Here is a 12,965-nt window from a genome sequence, read left to right as displayed (position 1 = left end):
ATCTGCTTATTCATTAATAATCAATATCCATACGGCCACAATCTGCTCATTCATTAATAATCAATATCCATACGGCCACAATCTTCTCCTTCATTAATAAGCAATATCCATACGGCCACAATCTGCTCCTTCATTAATAAGCAATATCCATACCACCACAATCTGCTCATTCATTAATAAGCAATATCCATACGGCCACAATCTGCTTATTCATTTGTCTCTTGGTGGACATTTGGGTGTTCCTCGCGTTTGGCAATTATGAACACTGGAACCATGAACATTCAGGCGTAAGTGTTTGTGTGGATATATGTCTTGATTTATCTTGGGATATGTTTATAAGGCCTAATAGCTGGATCATAGTAAGCAGATATGCATCTTTCTAAGAAACTGCCAGACTCTTTTCCAAAATGTTGGTATTATCTTGCATTCCCACCAAGGTGTAAACATCTCGTCTCTTTTCCAACCCTCCGTAATGCCAGACTTCTGGAACGATTGTAGTCTTTCTAGCGGGTGCATGGTGTTATCTTATATTGTGGGTCTTTGTTTTCAAAGCATATTTTTGTTGGGCATAGAATTCCCGGCTGACAGGATCTCCCACACTGAGCTCTTGCCGCATCATCTTCTGGCTTACGCAGCGTCCGTCAAGTCTCCCACTGTCCTTACCTTTGTGTCCCGGTGGGTGACGGGCTGCTCTGCAGATGCTTCCTTTGTGCTGGATCTCAGCAGTCTGATTGCGATGCGCCTTTGCAGACACTTTTCATTGTCTGTGTGTTTATGTTTGTGCTGCTTCCTTCTCTTAGGATTTATTGAGCTTCCTGGACCTATCGATTTAGAGTTTTCATCGAATTTAGGGATGTGCGTGACTGCTATGTTTTCAAACATTCTTGTCTGACTCTTCCTGAGACTCAGTTATATTAACTCTCTGGATATTATCTGGCAGATTGTCATGTCTCCCCCCACCCCCCATCATTTCTCTCTGTGCATCTTTTGGGAATTTCACTATTGCTATTTCTTTATATTCACCAGTCCCTCTTAGGAAACATGTGGTTGAACTCAGTTGTCTAGACTTGGAGGCTAGGTAGAATTTCAGTGCTAAAGCTTGATCACTAACGTAGCACTTCAACTGCAAGATGTGCTGGCAAAGCATGGCTCTTGGGTCAGCTGACCTTTTTTTTTTTTAAGTAAAGCTTTACTTGAACATGGCCTGGCTCATCTATGTGTTGCCTACAGCTTCCTGCGAGCTGCAGTGATTGAGGTGAGTCCCTGCATGAGAGACCACACAGCATGAAGAACCTAAACCATTGGCCAACAAGAGTCATGGTCTGGGGAATTCCCAAGCAGACAGACTTCACTGTATGGAGACATGGAGACTGAGGGCTTTGCCCATTTTTTATCACAAGTAACACCATTCTTTCTCATTTAAGTGTGAACTTTATCTTTCAAAAAAACTTGACAATACTTAACGCAGTGCTTAATGGAAAACATAAACATGCACGTGGTGTGTTCCCTTCGCTGAATTTCAGTTGTGAATAGCCGTCACCTGGCTTGACTCCGGCCCCTGAGTCCTCTTGTACAGAGGAGCTTTTGAGTCTCCATGTGAATTGCAGCTTTAAGTGTTAAAAGGCCTCAAATGCACGCAGCGCCCCCAGCACTTGAGGTTCAAGTGGCACTTCAGCCTCTCGGCCAAGGCTGTCACCTCTGCGAGTTTATAGCCGCTACAGGGAGTTCACGTGCCTGATTAGAGGATTAGAAGGCTCCCCGCACTGTTGTTAGAGGCACATGTGGCTGCCAGAGGCCCAGCCTCGGCAAGAGAAAGAGTGGAATCTGGATCCCAGGACTGGCATTGGCCCCGCCTGAGCCCTTCTCAGAATTAGAAGCATCTAAACACCGATGCTGGAGAAGGCAATGGCCCCCCACTCCAGTACTCCTGCCTGGAAAATCCCATGGACGGAGGAGCCTGGTGGGCTGCAGTCCATGGAGTCACTGAGGGTCGGACACGTCTGAGTGACTTCACTTTCACTTTTCACTTCCATGCATTGGAGAAGGAAATGGCACCCCACTCCAGTGTTCTTGCCTGGAGAATCCCAGGGACGGGGGAGCCTGGTGGGCTGCTGTCTATGGGGCCACACAGAGTCGGACACGACTGAAGCGACTTAGCAGTGACTTAGCAAACACCAATGCTAAGCTCACCAGAAAGACGTTGTTACTTTGGGGACTGCCACCCAGCTTGATGAATGCTCCCTGGCAAAAGTCTTTGCTTCACAGGAACTGTGTTCTGCTAAAACCTCAAGTGAGAGCTGTGGGGTGAGATGCAAGAGATGAGGATACCGGGGCCTGTGGGCACAGACAGGTATTTTCAACCAAAGACACACTTCCTCACACACGCATGGGCACACAGGCAGAGAGGGACACTGCCCGGGCACCATCACCCTCAGTGTGTCCGGGGATCAAACCCTTGACCGATGTTTTCCCGACACGTGAAGCACCAGGACAAGCCGAAGTTTCATCAGTGATGGGAAGTACAGCTGGCGTTCCTTCCTGTCTCCACTTCAGGTAACTTACGCGTGTCACGTGAGCTCATCTTCCCTGCTGTCCTGGGGGCTGAGCTCTCCCACTGTTCCTTTCATAGACGTGGAAGCTAACACTGGCAGCGGCTCCCCAGACCTGGCTTGTGACTTCACGTGCTGCAAACCATTCTGCCCAATGAACACACAGCTGTTTTCTCATGTGTGTTTCATGTAATGGGAGCGGTCGGTACAATGTGTAGAAGAGGTGATTTCCATAGAATCCGTAAGTTTGCATCAGTCAGATGACTTTATGCTGCTGCCTCTTAACTAATTTTTTTTAAAAAATCCATCTTAAAACACAAACTTGTGTCCTGGGGTTCTCACTTGCAACAAAGACTTTGTTTCATTAGGTGTGACGGATGCTGGGGGGTGCACCACACTGGCTCCCCTTCCACAGGGAGAGCAGGCTTTCTGCTGACCTGCAGTCTTGAGCATATGGGGTCAGCGAAGGTGGTCAGCACCCAGGCCCGGGGAAAAGGCCCCTCGCCTTGTGGCCACAGCCAGGAGGCCACACCTCAGGCTGAGCGAGGCTCTTGGATTATGAATGGCCGGCACTGGTGCCAGGAATGACCAGGGGATCCTGCAACCTTTGGAGAAAATGACCCACCGCCTTTTCAGATGCGCAAGCATGCAGTTTCATGCATGACAGCTCAAGAAAGCACATTTAGTATATTCCTTTCTTCAAACTTAAACCAGACACCTGGCTCGAGTGAAATTTCCAACTGAGTTTCTTTCCCTCCAAGCCTTTGACGTTTGTAACTGTTTCCATTTAACCCAAACCACCCCCTCACTCACCTTAGAAAAAGCATATTCGGGTATTTTATGTGCTGGAATTGGACATCAAAGAACAGCTTTTACTGCAGGGCTTTTACTACCCAAGTCTGAACTCAGAACAGACCCTGCGCAGTGGCAAATGGATCTGGTGAGCAGTTACGCTTAGAAATAAAACAGGTGAGCTGCGATCCATCAGCTGCTACGTTGAAATCTTGCCCCATTCGGAACATTTGGGAAGAAGCCCTGTGCGCCTTGTAAATGAAACGGATCTTCCCGCCCCTCTGCTTCCTTCAGCTTCTCCCCTTTGCTGTCTCAGAAGCGACGTCTCAGTGCAGCGGCATCAGGGCCCCCTGGTCAGGCGCCCGGGAGAGCTCGGGGTGCAGACTTGGGGCCGCGCCGGACAGAAATGCATCGGTCCGAAGAGTGTCAACGTGGAGAAACAGAGCAAGGGAAAGCGTCCTGCCTCTGACCCCTCCCCTCCGCTGGCCCTGCCGGCGGCCGGCTCCATCGCCCTCTCCATCTGTCCAAGGAGTGAGCGTCCCTCGCTGCTCAGGGCCTGGGAGCAACGTCATGTAGACCAGGAGGGGGAGGTGGTTCCCACGGGGCACGGCCCTGGATCTCATCCTGATTCTTCTAGTCTAACCCCCACAAACAGCTCTGGACATTAAAAACCCTGCCTGCTCTGCTTTACGCAGAAGGCGTGCACGTTCTTCGGGATAATCTCACAGAAGGTCTCTCTTTACAGCTTCACGATTCCCTCCTTCTCACCCTGGATACAGTGACAGTCAGAATATCGTTCTGACTCTCTCCTACCTACACAAAGGTAAGTTCAAAGAGGAGCAACCAGGACAACATCGAAACAGATGTGAAAGCTAAAGCTGTGGGCGTGCTTCTCCTGAAGGTTCCAACACGCATTCACTCTGAGACGTCCCGTGTAACCAAGTGAGGAAGAGAGCCTCTGAGCTCACGTGCTTCTCCAAACACCCACTGCCAGCCTCCATCCTGCACCCTGCCCCATCCCGGGCTGAGCGATGCCGAGGGACCGCGGAGGGGCAGCCGGGCGCCGGAGTAAGCAGGTCGTCTGAGAACTTCCCCTCTAAAGAAGGCTGCTGAGTTAGCTGAGAGGCTGGAAACAGACTCCGTAAAATGAGTTCAAACCTGAGCATCAAAGAGGAAGGGAGTGAGGGGAAAGAGAGGCAATAGGGTGGCGAAGAGCCGGACACAGCTGAGCGACTGGACTGGACTGAATGCACTCTGAAGGGGGCAGCCTGCATCTGAGGCGCATGGATTCTTTACAAGGACAGCTGAATGTTTCTCAAGGCTTTCCACCTGTCAAAGTCCCTGGGGGCGTTTGTTATGAATGAAGAATCCCTGGGTCTGTCCAGAAGTCTCGAGCCAGGCAGGTTGTACAGTTGCCCAAAGTTCAGCACCAGGGTCATCCATGTCCAGGCAGAACTGGGGGCTCCCTGAGAGGCTGCCAGGTTGGCGCCACCCCACCCCCACCCGACCTCCCAAGCATGCATCCCTGTCCCCAAAAGAGCCCCTCTTCCTGGGCTCTATTCCTTCCAGAATCTCTGATTCTGCCCTTAAGATAAAACGTATCTTTCACCGAACCGCCGTGTCAACCAAGAGATAGGACCCCTCATGAAGGATGCCTTGCTAAAGCAGCAGTTATTCAATCCAGAGCGGGGTTAATGGGTAGCAGCCGTAGAGATGTGGGTCATTTCACCCTGAGAAGGGTATTGCCAGATGAGCAGGAAAGGAAACCAGTTGCGTGGATGCCTCTGAACAACACCAAACCTAGAATCGATTTTGAAAATTAAAAACCAGCAGTTGAGACATTCAAATAAAAAGGCGAGTTTCCTGATATGCAAAGCAGCTGTTTCTGGTTCGGACTGAAGACGCACAGCTGCAGGCGATGGCGCCAGATGTGGGCACATCAGAAATCCTGGAAACACACCAGGGCCAGAGGGTCCCGTCCAGAGGTGGCTGTCCCCACTCAGCACCTTGGACGGACCACAGGGCTTTATTCCTGGAGTTTCTCCCAGGGCAGCCTGGCTGGGAGTCACTCCCTGGACACGGGGAGGCACCTGAGCTGGTTTGTCTGCTGAAGTCAGGAGAAACCAGTTCTTATGCAGAGTTTACTTTGTCAGTTGAAATAAAACGTAAGAAACAACGATCGCTTTCACTCTGCCTTGTCTTGAACATCTCTTGGTTGGTTTCTCAAGGTTTGGTCTTTGTCTCATGACAAATCTGTATTGGGATTTCAGAGTCGGGAGGAAACTAGAAATCCTTGAAACTTTCTTGATTAACAAAGCTTCCAGCACCCTTCCCAGGAAGCCACTGGTTTTTAAGCTCTGCTGGACCCTGAGTGGTATAGCAAATGCTGCTTGGGGACCTGCCCCGAGGAGGGAGGGAGCTGAGTGGGGGTTTCACCCGAAATCAAGCTCCTGGACCCCCGAGTCCTCATAGAACCCAGAGACAGTCCAGGCTGCCCATGGGGCTCACAGACAGACCCCACCCCACACCTGCGCCCCGGGAGCTCAGCCTCACCAGCCTCGGGGACCCACTGCTGCGTCACGTCACCCTGGCGCACCCCCCACCACGTCTAGGGGCTCTCTGCCCCTCGGAGCGGGCAGGGCCCATCCACCCACCTGCTGACGGGGGCCCTCCCCAGCAGTGGTCTCATCCACAGGCACATCTGAGCGCTGCAGTGGCTGAGCCTTCTGTCCAAGCAGAGGCTTCTGCCGCCTGGATGCGAGCTCTGTGTCTGCCTGGGGCATCCTGTCTGCGGCGGCCCAGCCCCGGCCCCCGGCGGCAGTCCCACAGGGGTGAGCAGCTGGATAGTCCGTGAGAACGCTCGGGTGTCACCGGTCCACATCGAGTGCAAAGAGGCTCCGTCCTAATTGAGTGAAGCATTTCCCAGGCCTGTGCCAGGGACCACCTAGAGCCCAGCAAGTTAAGAGAAAGGATGTATCCTCGGACCCACCCCACCAGGTCCCACGCTCCGGTTATTGTGGAAAGAGAGCAGCTAAAATCGCTTCCCTGGAAAGAAGAGAGCCAAGTGTGAAGCTGGGGGGTAAAACCAGAACCTTCCTTTGTTAAAAGCGATCGGTAGGGGGCTCTATGGACTCTTGCAGAGAACGCTCAGACAACTTTTTATGGCAGTGAAAAATAATTTCATTTAAGGATTTCTTGAGATTTTAAATGAAAGTCTAATTAATACCGAGATTTTCATTTCACTTCACACTGAACAGAGCAATCACTGGTCTTCAAACCTCTTTTGAACTTGGCACACGTTGACTTATACCCCCATTCAGGTAACCTGAAGAGGTGCTGGGAGAGAAAGAAAAGACCGAGGCCGGAAGGTTAGGAAATGCCTGATCTGCACCCAACAAAGGTTCCCAGCCCGGAGCTGCGGGCGGGGTGTCCCAGGTGTGCTCAACCCCGCCTGTCTGCTCAGGAACGATCTGTTCACCGGAGGAAGAAAGGACAGGAAAAGACGACAGGCCTCGGGCTTTTACAATCTGAGCAAATGTCTGTTTTGCTGAAAGGCATCCGAACATCTGGGCACCGTTCTCACTGGATTAGTCTGGACAATGTCTTTCAAACACCCTGCATGGCAGAGCCCTGCCCAGGGGCGGCCAGCCGGGCGCCAGGTGCCTGCCACGCCTGGCCCTGGGGCCGCGGGCGCGGGACGATTGTCCCTTTCATGTTTGGATAAACAGCTCCCACTCCTTTGACTGTGGCTCTGCACTCCGCGGCCCACAGCCCGTGTACAGCCCAGAGGCCCTTGCCTCCTTGACGAAGCCTCACGTTGGAGCTCTGGCAGCTGACCTTGATTCTGATGGTCCCTCTGCGCGGCTGGGGATCTCAAAGAGCTCTCCAAGCATCTTGAATAAACTGTGCTTCCTGTCAGGCTGAGATTATGTAATGTAAATTCACAGGCGCAGAGCTTGCAGCAGCCCCGGGGCCTGAAGCCTTGGAGAGCCGCCGCCTGGGGCACAGGAGATGCAGCTGAGCCGGAGGAGGGCGAAGGGCCCTCTTGGCAGAGGGCGTGGAAGGCAGCGGGGCCCGGGCGGTGGGGAACTCCCGTGCTGACTCCAGGGGCGGCCCCCACCCCCAGCCAGCTCCCAGCTGGCAGGTCATGCCACTCTGCTTCTGGTGTCGCCAGGTACGGGAAATGTGTGTCTTATGTGAGCCCCCTGACGCTGAGAACGGTATTCAACCAGATGAGCCTACAGGCCACCAGAGTTCATCTCTATATTGCCAGTTTGCACCTTCCAGTTCAGGGGACTTGCTTTCAAAGAGTCTGCTTTCCAAACATGAAGCTCTTAAAATAAAGACTGATAGGCTGTTTCATTTGCCATATGGCTGAGGGGTTAAAGAATCTGGGGGTCACGCAGGAGATGCGGGTTCGATCTCTGGGTTGGGAAGATCCTCTGGAGGAGGAAATGGCAACCCACTCCAGTATTCTTGCCTGGAGAATCCCACGGACAGAGGAGCCTGGTGGGCTACAGTCCGCTGGGTCTCAGAGGGTCGGATGCAACTACACATGCCCGAACATACAAGGGTGCTTGTTTTCGTTTGACTTTCTCATATTTACTTATAACAGTTGGAAGCAATGGTGCTGTTCTGATGGACATTTGAAACTTGAAATCCTGGGAAATCGCCAGCAAGGCCTGCTCTATCTAGCCTCAGCATCCCAGTTACCACGCCGTTTTGTCTTGTAACAAGAAAGTTCTGGTGGGCACAGAATCAGAAACACAGCTGCACACGGTGATCCGCAAGGGACGCCTGAAAATCCTGGGACGCTTCCAAATTCAACTAGACCTGGCGCTTCTATGAAGGATATTAGAAACGCTCGCTTCCAAGACAAATCAAGCAGCGAAAGGTAACCACTTCAGCTTTCCTTACCACAAAAACGAAAGTCAGCCAGAAGAACCCACACCCACCATGAGCACCAAACTCCCCATGCCCTGTCGTGTCCAGACTGGAGTCTTACGGTGGAAAGAGCAAGCGCTGAGCTGAGACCAGGCGTGTTCCCTGGGAGGCAGTCAGTCAACAAGCACCAAAACCAGCCCTGAAGCTACTACTTCCCCTGACAAGAAGAGCACGGGGCGGGACCCGTCAGTGGGACGACACAGCACGGATACGCAGGAACTCGCAGGGCAAGCAAAGCTGAGATCGCCTGCTCAGAAGCGACATAGGAGTCCGGCGTTGACAGACAGATGGCAGGTCGATAGGTGGGCCGGCAGATCACGTGGGTCTGATGTAAAGAAAGGGAGAGAAGACGACCGTTTGCAGAGGGAGTCGGGTTCCTCAACAGGCGCACTGCTGTTGGTTAACCTGGCCCTGAATTTCAAGATCGGACTGTAGGGAGGAGTTTGAATCACGATGATCCAGAAGTGACAAGACTCTTGATGCTTGAGTGCGTTCGATTCATGACACAGATTTGCAGTACCAAGAAAATAAAGTGGGCTAACCTCTTTCACTTTAAAAGAAGTTTTATTGGAATATAGTTGATATACAGCACTGTGTCAGTTTCAGGCGTACAGCACGGTGATTCGGTTGTACACACATGTGTATAGACGTGTGTGTGTGTGTGTGTGTATATTCCCTTTTAGGTTTTTTCCATTATGAGTTATTACAAGATACTGAGCGCAGTGCCCCGCGCTCTGCAGTGGGTGCTTGCTGTTTATCTATTGTACGAACAGTAGTGAGCCTGTGTTAATCCCAACCTCCTGATTTATCCCTCCCCACTTCCGCCTTTGGAAATCACTTTGCGAGTCTGTTTCTGTTTTGTAAATCTAACCACTTTCATTTGTGTAAGCAGGCAGCCGTGTGAAGAAATGAGTCCATGGGCCTCTAATCTAACAGGACAAAGCTACCAGCAGGGCCCCCTTCCCTAGGAAGCCTGAGGAATTGAGGCCACCCCTGCCGATGCGGACCCTGGTGGACAGTCCTGGGACATCACCCAGGAGACAGCAGTTCTGGTTAGGGTCGGATTTCAGCCCAATCCTGGAAAGCTTGGCACGCAGTTGAAAAGCACGGCTAAGTGACCCATCTGATTGGAGAAGCCCCTTGGCTGTTCCTTGGGGCCACGGTTCTCCAAAAATTCACATCTGGGTCCCCCAGCCATGAGTATGGCTCTTCTGCTAGGGTGAGCTCCTGACTCTTCTCACCTAATTCAGAGGGAGCTCAGAAAGATGTGGAGCTGGAGCTGCTGTCTGCGGGAGATGATCAGCGGTCTCCATGGGGAGCAGGGGTCTCCATGGTGACCAGGTGCTAGAAACATCTACGTGTTTTCAAGGCCCTGTTCATGCATCATTTGAGAGCTGGCTTTGCTCTGGGCTGGGGGCAAATGTTGCCACTCAGACTGCAGTTTTAGATTCATCTCAGCTGCAAAGAGCATAGCTGGGAAAGCTGAGAAAGACTTCCTTCCATACCACTCACCCCCGCTGCCAGCACCCGCTCCAGCACACAGCATTTGTAAAAAAGAATGACACGCAGCCCTGGAGGCTCCCTATCCGCAGCTGCTTCTGCACGAGGGTGATTAATGGCCAGGTTCCAGCACCACCCCTCCCCACTGCCTCCACCCTAATTCTCAAAGCTCCTCCTAGAATGTCCCCTTTGCACACCAGCTCCATCCTTCTTCCTTCTTGATGGTTCTGCAGTGAATTGAATATTTTCCTCCCAAATCCATATGTTGAAACTGTGATCCCCGGGGTGATGGTGTTAGGGGTGATGAGGTCATGGGGGTGGAGCCTTCGTGAAGGCGATCAGTGCCCTTATAAAGGGACCCACAAGAGGCCCCTCTCTCCATCTGCCGTGGAAGGACCCAGTGAGAAAGACCCTGGCAGAGGCCCCACCAGAATCCGCCAGGCGAGCACCCGGCCTGGACATCCAGCCTGCAGACGGAGAGGAGTGAGCGGCTGCTGTCTGTGGGCCGTCCTGTCTGCCCTTTTGTGCTGTTCTTCCCCCCACGGACCAAGACCCGGTCCTAGCTCAGTTTCCAAGTGGTGGAAATTACGCCCCTCGTTCTGTGCCCTCTGCGTGCTGCAGCTTTGGGAGCTGACCTGCCTCCGGCTTCCAGCCAGGGAGAGCCCCGGGGCCAAGTCCTGAGGTGGGAAGGGAGACAGACAGCAGGGCCCTTGGAGGCAGGGCAGCCACTGCAGTCACAGCCAGCATCTTTCCCAACTGCCGGGACCGCAGGGCGAGAGGAAACATCGGTGCAAAGCAGCGAAACATCCACAAAAGCCCCGAGGCCGGAGAGGCGCTTTCAAGCATGTGGTTTCCGTCAATGCCGCTTTAAGGATTGCCCTGAAGGAGGGCTCTCTGTGAGCCATGAAGTCAAACTGCCCCCTTTCTGCTCATGTCTGTGACTCCCAAGCGCGGTCTCTGGGCTCCTCCTGGACCGGGTGTGCATGAACTGATTGTCAGCTCCCCAAAATGTCGGATTCTGGGAACCTGCTGTGAACCGGTTTGCTCCAGCGAGCCAGGGCCTAGGGTGGTTCTGGGAAAATGCTGGTCTGCAGTTGGGTTTGGAGTGTCTGATGGAGAGGCGGATGAGACAGGACAGGGCTTCCGTCCACGACGACGTCTGACTCTCCTCCCAGCCCCATTTCTTTCCCACCTGGGCTCTGTTCTGATTGTTGGCAGAAGCTGCATCCTCCGCTCGCTTTATGCGACACAGAGCCCAGCATCTGTGATCAGCCTGCTTCTCGCAGGTCAGCGCTAGCTTTGCCAGACCTGCACCCTAGAGAGAGCTGTATTCACAATCCAAGAGGCATGCAGGAAAGCTGCCTGCCAGTGCAGGAGATACAAGAGACGTGGGCCTGATGCCTGGGTCGGGTGGGGAAGCTCCCCTGGAGGAGGAAATGGGGTCCAGTACTCTTGCCTGGACAATCCCATGAACAGAGGAGCCGGGCAGGCTATGGTCCATGGGGTCGTAAAGAGTCAGACATGACTGAGTGACTTAGCATGCACAGAAAAACTCAAGTCTACCCTTGGGTCTCACGGGAGACAGGAGTGCTCAGGACGCCTTCACTCTGACTGACCTTTGAGTCCTGTTTCAACCTCACACAGATTCACATGAACTCAGGACCCCATCTTATAACTCACTATTCTAACATTAAGACCTAACCAAATGGAATTAAGTACTGGGTTTGCAGGTTTAAAAAAAAAATAGCTTACACTAAGAAGGGGGCTTGGGAAGGCTGTGAAACTTTAAGAGGACCACTAAAGCGTGGCTTAAATAAATAAATACAGACGGGCTCTTACAAAGAGCAAGGAGGGAGGAACTGCTTACCACTTTACAACGTCTCCCCATCACAAAGAGGATCCCGCGGCTGACACACGAGGCCCTCCTGGGACGCTCTCAGCTGCTCCGGCTGGGTGTAGACCCACGAACCTCTTCTCCAACGCACACACACTGATTTCGGAGTTCTCCAGCCCACTCCTGGACCCCACCCTCCCCACGCCCGTGTTGACCCAGCTGCCGGCCAGCTGGCGCAGCCCCTTTGAACACAGGGGGCTTTATCACATAGATTTTACTGGTGGTACCACGGCTGATATTTGCATTCCTGCGCTGCTCAGACAGAAACCCATGCGTGTGTTTACATAGTTAACTGAGGGTCAGGAACACCTGAGCACCCCAGACTCTAACCCCCAGGAATAGAGAGGCTATGTGAAAAATGTGTTTAGAGTCATAACACTCTAGTGTCTAAGCTGAATGTTCTCCCATTTCATTTACAAATTTTATAGCATGCTTGACTAGTTCTGTTTATATAGAGAATCTTCAACCTTTCCAGAAAAAATAAAGGAAAAGAAAGCTACAGTACATTTTGAGGATGGAGCATCTCAAGGCCAAAGTCGTCATCGTCTCGGAAGGATGAGCAGAGGCCCTGGCACGGCCAGAACGCCTGCTGGCGGGCGAAAGGCAAGTTTTATGATTCAGTGAAGCAAGCAAGCTGCTCCAACACCTTGTGGCTTAAGCCACCAGCATCCTGTCGCTTCTCAGCAGCTGACGGTCCAGCCCTGAGCAGCGCCTGGGCCTAGCTCCCCCTGCCATGGGAGGAGGAGGGTGTGGGCAGTCCCCCGCCCCCGGCCCAGAGCTGGCCTCCATCCGCTGCCTGTGCTTCCTCAGTTTTCCTCCAAGTCATTCTCGGGGCCTTGCCTTCCACACGGCCCCTCCAGCAGGGCCCTACCTGAATTCTGCCTGGGAGCTCAGGCTGAGGCGCATTCATGGCAGGGACCCCACCCCAGGTGTGACCCCCAGGAGGCCAGTGCCCCGGGGGGGGGGGGGGCCCGGTGATAACCACCAGTCTTTGACGAGAAGCCAGACCCCCATAACTTTTGGGTCATAAGGCAGACACGTGTTTCTGCTTGGGGGCTGGTCGCTGCTGAAATGCTTGCTCAGCCACATTCAGCCTCGTCTGCTTCCCTGACTCGCTAAGCTGGGAAGGCCAGTGGTGTCGGGGGGACCTTCTCATCCTCAACTCAGGACTGTGATTTTCCCTATAACGTAGGCCACACTGCTGGGTTCACTATTGCTATATAACACAATTAAATTTCCAGTTAAATTTCCTTACTGCAGAAGTTAAATTTCCTTACTGCAGAAGT

The sequence above is a fragment of the Oryx dammah genome, unplaced genomic scaffold (assembly GCF_014754425.2).
Source record: "Oryx dammah isolate SB20612 unplaced genomic scaffold, SCBI_Odam_1.1 HiC_scaffold_4, whole genome shotgun sequence".
Lineage (NCBI taxonomy): Eukaryota > Metazoa > Chordata > Mammalia > Artiodactyla > Bovidae > Oryx > Oryx dammah.
The sequence above is the reverse complement of the archived record's forward strand: the minus strand, read 5'-3'. Positions refer to the sequence as shown.